The 5,796-nt window shown below is 46.0% G+C and overlaps 3 non-coding genes across 3 annotated transcripts; all 3 read left to right on the top strand.

Annotated features, from left to right (window-relative positions):
• The first annotated feature begins 1,058 nt into the window (after positions 1-1,058).
• LOC130331774 (U2 spliceosomal RNA) lies at positions 1,059-1,249 on the top strand. Its single transcript, XR_008874590.1, has one exon. It is a non-coding gene; the product is annotated as a U2 spliceosomal RNA (small nuclear RNA).
• Positions 1,250-3,335: 2,086 nt separating this feature from the next.
• LOC130331773 (U2 spliceosomal RNA) lies at positions 3,336-3,526 on the top strand. The gene has a single exon (XR_008874589.1). It is a non-coding gene; the product is annotated as a U2 spliceosomal RNA (small nuclear RNA).
• A 2,079-nt stretch (positions 3,527-5,605) lies between these two features.
• Positions 5,606-5,796, top strand: LOC130331772 (U2 spliceosomal RNA). Its single transcript, XR_008874588.1, has one exon. It is a non-coding gene; the product is annotated as a U2 spliceosomal RNA (small nuclear RNA).

Genomic DNA, 5,796 nt, shown 5'->3' with positions numbered 1-5,796 from the left:
GACGAAAAAAAAGAAGAAAAAGAAGAATAATACGCCCAGAAAAGAGGCGAAAAGGAGAAAAACGTAAAAAAACGTGAAAAAAAAGTAAGAGGAAGAGAAGGGAAAAAAAGGTGGAAATGGGTTTAAAAGTGATTTCGGCGGAGAATATATATATATATATATATATATATATATATATATATATACGCGCACACACACACATATATATAAACGTATTCTCCGTTGAGATATTGCAGCCGCTGCTGTGTCCAGGCCCAGGAGCCTTAGCACTGTGCTGTGATGTCACTCAATACCACTGACATCACTAGGTGTAAACAACATCTCTCCTTTGCTGTGTATGTGACTATGGAGCTGTTTGGTGATGTCGTCTATTATGGCCTTCATAGAAGCAACAGGAGATTGTTGCATCCATCTAGAACCCTCAGAACTACAGTGCTATGATGTCACTCACTTCCACAGGCCTTGCAGAGTGTAAACAACAACAACCCAGCTTTGTTGTGTATGTAACCATAGGGATTTGTGATGTCACCTAGAACCTTCACAGCAGCGACAGCTTTATGAGGAGCATCAGCACTGCTCTGCCTGAGCAGAACCATCACCGCCATAGGTTGTCAAATAACCCGGATTTAACCCACACAGGTAAGTCCAATGGGGTGCAGGCATGTCCTCTATGCTTACAGCTTCCCGTGGGTGTTGGTTTGATACCGTTTGGGGACAGCCAAGGAGGCATCTGCAGGCAACAAAGGTAGGTGTGTGCTTGTGTGTGTGTTTCCTATGCAGATCCTAAGCCCAGTGTCACATGCAAGTAGGAGGAGTAAGAAGGGTTCCTGGCAAATCCGGGTTATGGATTGCATTTAAAAAGGCCCCGTGGGAGTGCAATGGGCCCCTGTCTTGCTGCTTAGCAATAATGGTATGGGTTTAGGTTCTGCTGTGTGTACTGGTGGTTGACTGCCCCCCAGCCCAGAGTGTGCATGGAAAATTGTCTGGCAGCCTCCCTGACAGCAAGCAGTGATAGTGCCCATGAAGGGGACCTTGTTGGGCCCGCCCCTTTCACGGTTATCGCTTCTCGGCCTTTTGGCTAAGATCAAGTGTAGTATCTGTTCTTATCAGTTTAATATCTGATACGTCCCCTATCTGGGGACCATATATTAAATGGATTTTTGAGAACGGGGGCCGATTTCGAAGCTTGCTTCCGTCGCCCTATGCATTGACCCGATATGGCAGTATCTTCGGGTACAGTGCACCACCCCCTTACAGGGTTAAAAAGAAAGATTCCTACTTTCATTGCTACCTGCTTGCTGGCTAGCCAGCTAGCCAGCCCTGTGGGCCTTGCTGCTGCAGCCAAAAAACAAAAGGTGGTGCTGCTGCTGCTGCTTCTGCTGCTTCTGCTTGTGTCTGGCCGCTGTTGGAGCGTCCAGGCACAGGACTTCTGCTGCTGCTGACTAAATGGCCTCCTTAATTGGATCATTTGAGTAGCCAGCACACCTGTGCAGGTAGGGCATGACATGATAGGCAGCTGCCTTGATAGCGGGTGGGTGCTGAATGTTCCTAATTGACAAAATAAGATTAATGCTTATGAAGAAATATAAAATCTCATCCCTTCCCCAATATCGCGCCACACCCCTACCCCTTAATTCCCTGGTTGAACTTGATGGACATATGTCTTTTTTCGACCGTACTAACTATGTAACTATGTAACATAACATGGGGGGGGGGGGGGGTCTCCTGGCTGTATACACAGGTGTGTCATTGCTGTACATTGACCATGCATTGCTTCTGTGGTATTGCAAAGGCAAAGACAAATGCTTCCAGCCATCCATTGCACTAATGGATTGGTCATCAGCTGGCTGTCTATGTCCCGCATCAATATAGACCAAAGTACAGAGGGTTAGGCTATGCTATTGTGCACCTACCTGATGCATCAGAAGGTGCGAGGCCCTTGCTAAATTCTGTGCACAGACTTTGAGATCTATACTTTAGACTGTATCTAAACCTGCTCCAACATGGACTGACATTCTGGCCTACTTTCAGCCGATGCGACTTGTCTGTCGCTGAACAGTCGCTTTTTATGTATTCAGCACCTATGTATAATGTTGTAAAAATGCTCTAGAAGCTAAAGTCGCAGAAATGTCACACATATTTGGCCTGCAACTTTCTGTGCGACAAATTCAGACAGGAAAAATCAGTATAAATCCTTAGAAAATTATCCCCCAGTGTCTCCATCTGCTGGCGGTATTGAATAAGCATTGCTGCACTGATGGGGTATGCATTAGACGAAAAAAAAGAAGAAAAAGAAGAATAATACGCCCAGAAAAGAGGCGAAAAGGAGAAAAACGTAAAAAAACGTGAAAAAAAAGTAAGAGGAAGAGAAGGGAAAAAAAGGTGGAAATGGGTTTAAAAGTGATTTCGGCGGAGAAATATATATATATATATATATATATATATATATATATATATATATACGCGCACACACACACATATATATAAACGTATTCTCCGTTGAGATATTGCAGCCGCTGCTGTGTCCAGGCCCAGGAGCCTTAGCACTGTGCTGTGATGTCACTCAATACCACTGACATCACTAGGTGTAAACAACATCTCTCCTTTGCTGTGTATGTGACTATGGAGCTGTTTGGTGATGTCGTCTATTATGGCCTTCATAGAAGCAACAGGAGATTGTTGCATCCATCTAGAACCCTCAGAACTACAGTGCTATGATGTCACTCACTTCCACAGGCCTTGCAGAGTGTAAACAACAACAACCCAGCTTTGTTGTGTATGTAACCATAGGGATTTGTGATGTCACCTAGAACCTTCACAGCAGCGACAGCTTTATGAGGAGCATCAGCACTGCTCTGCCTGAGCAGAACCATCACCGCCATAGGTTGTCAAATAACCCGGATTTAACCCACACAGGTAAGTCCAATGGGGTGCAGGCATGTCCTCTATGCTTACAGCTTCCCGTGGGTGTTGGTTTGATACCGTTTGGGGACAGCCAAGGAGGCATCTGCAGGCAACAAAGGTAGGTGTGTGCTTGTGTGTGTGTTTCCTATGCAGATCCTAAGCCCAGTGTCACATGCAAGTAGGAGGAGTAAGAAGGGTTCCTGGCAAATCCGGGTTATGGATTGCATTTAAAAAGGCCCCGTGGGAGTGCAATGGGCCCCTGTCTTGCTGCTTAGCAATAATGGTATGGGTTTAGGTTCTGCTGTGTGTACTGGTGGTTGACTGCCCCCCAGCCCAGAGTGTGCATGGAAAATTGTCTGGCAGCCTCCCTGACAGCAAGCAGTGATAGTGCCCATGAAGGGGACCTTGTTGGGCCCGCCCCTTTCACGGTTATCGCTTCTCGGCCTTTTGGCTAAGATCAAGTGTAGTATCTGTTCTTATCAGTTTAATATCTGATACGTCCCCTATCTGGGGACCATATATTAAATGGATTTTTGAGAACGGGGGCCGATTTCGAAGCTTGCTTCCGTCGCCCTATGCATTGACCCGATATGGCAGTATCTTCGGGTACAGTGCACCACCCCCTTACAGGGTTAAAAAGAAAGATTCCTACTTTCATTGCTACCTGCTTGCTGGCTAGCCAGCTAGCCAGCCCTGTGGGCCTTGCTGCTACAGCCAAAAAACAAAAGGTGGTGCTGCTGCTGCTGCTTCTGCTGCTTCTGCTTGTGTCTGGCCGCTGTTGGAGCGTCCAGGCACAGGACTTCTGCTGCTGCTGACTAAATGGCCTCCTTAATTGGATCATTTGAGTAGCCAGCACACCTGTGCAGGTAGGGCATGACATGATAGGCAGCTGCCTTGATAGCGGGTGGGTGCTGAATGTTCCTAATTGACAAAATAAGATTAATGCTTATGAAGAAATATAAAATCTCATCCCTTCCCCAATATCGCGCCACACCCCTACCCCTTAATTCCCTGGTTGAACTTGATGGACATATGTCTTTTTTCGACCGTACTAACTATGTAACTATGTAACATAACATGGGGGGGGGGGGGGTCTCCTGGCTGTTCACACAGGTGTGTCATTGCTGTACATTGACCATGCATTGCTTCTGTGGTATTGCAAAGGCAAAGACAAATGCTTCCAGCCATCCATTGCACTAATGGATTGGTCATCAGCTGGCTGTCTATGTCCCGCATCAATATAGACCAAAGTACAGAGGGTTAGGCTATGCTATTGTGCACCTACCTGATGCATCAGAAGGTGCGAGGCCCTTGCTAAATTCTGTGCACAGACTTTGAGATCTATACTTTAGACTGTATCTAAACCTGCTCCAACATGGACTGACATTCTGGCCTACTTTCAGCCGATGCGACTTGTCTGTCGCTGAACAGTCGCTTTTTATGTATTCAGCACCTATGTATAATGTTGTAAAAATGCTCTAGAAGCTAAAGTCGCAGAAATGTCACACATATTTGGCCTGCAACTTTCTGTGCGACAAATTCAGACAGGAAAAATCAGTATAAATCCTTAGAAAATTATCCCCCAGTGTCTCCATCTGCTGGCGGTATTGAATAAGCATTGCTGCACTGATGGGGTATGCATTAGACGAAAAAAAAGAAGAAAAAGAAGAATAATACGCCCAGAAAAGAGGCGAAAAGGAGAAAAACGTAAAAAAACGTGAAAAAAAAGTAAGAGGAAGAGAAGGGAAAAAAAGGTGGAAATGGGTTTAAAAGTGATTTCGGCGGAGATATATATATATATATATATATATATATATATATATATATACGCGCACACACACACATATATATAAACGTATTCTCCGTTGAGATATTGCAGCCGCTGCTGTGTCCAGGCCCAGGAGCCTTAGCACTGTGCTGTGATGTCACTCAATACCACTGACATCACTAGGTGTAAACAACATCTCTCCTTTGCTGTGTATGTGACTATGGAGCTGTTTGGTGATGTCGTCTATTATGGCCTTCATAGAAGCAACAGGAGATTGTTGCATCCATCTAGAACCCTCAGAACTACAGTGCTATGATGTCACTCACTTCCACAGGCCTTGCAGAGTGTAAACAACAACAACCCAGCTTTGTTGTGTATGTAACCATAGGGATTTGTGATGTCACCTAGAACCTTCACAGCAGCGACAGCTTTATGAGGAGCATCAGCACTGCTCTGCCTGAGCAGAACCATCACCGCCATAGGTTGTCAAATAACCCGGATTTAACCCACACAGGTAAGTCCAATGGGGTGCAGGCATGTCCTCTATGCTTACAGCTTCCCGTGGGTGTTGGTTTGATACCGTTTGGGGACAGCCAAGGAGGCATCTGCAGGCAACAAAGGTAGGTGTGTGCTTGTGTGTGTGTTTCCTATGCAGATCCTAAGCCCAGTGTCACATGCAAGTAGGAGGAGTAAGAAGGGTTCCTGGCAAATCCGGGTTATGGATTGCATTTAAAAAGGCCCCGTGGGAGTGCAATGGGCCCCTGTCTTGCTGCTTAGCAATAATGGTATGGGTTTAGGTTCTGCTGTGTGTACTGGTGGTTGACTGCCCCCCAGCCCAGAGTGTGCATGGAAAATTGTCTGGCAGCCTCCCTGACAGCAAGCAGTGATAGTGCCCATGAAGGGGACCTTGTTGGGCCCGCCCCTTTCACGGTTATCGCTTCTCGGCCTTTTGGCTAAGATCAAGTGTAGTATCTGTTCTTATCAGTTTAATATCTGATACGTCCCCTATCTGGGGACCATATATTAAATGGATTTTTGAGAACGGGGGCCGATTTCGAAGCTTGCTTCCGTCGCCCTATGCATTGACCCGATATGGCAGTATCTTCGGGTACAGTGCACCACCC

The sequence above is a fragment of the Hyla sarda genome, unplaced genomic scaffold (assembly GCF_029499605.1).
Source record: "Hyla sarda isolate aHylSar1 unplaced genomic scaffold, aHylSar1.hap1 scaffold_3567, whole genome shotgun sequence".
Classification (NCBI taxonomy): Eukaryota; Metazoa; Chordata; class Amphibia; order Anura; family Hylidae; genus Hyla; species Hyla sarda.
Note: the sequence above shows the minus strand (reverse complement) of the source record. Positions and strands in the feature narration are given on the sequence as shown.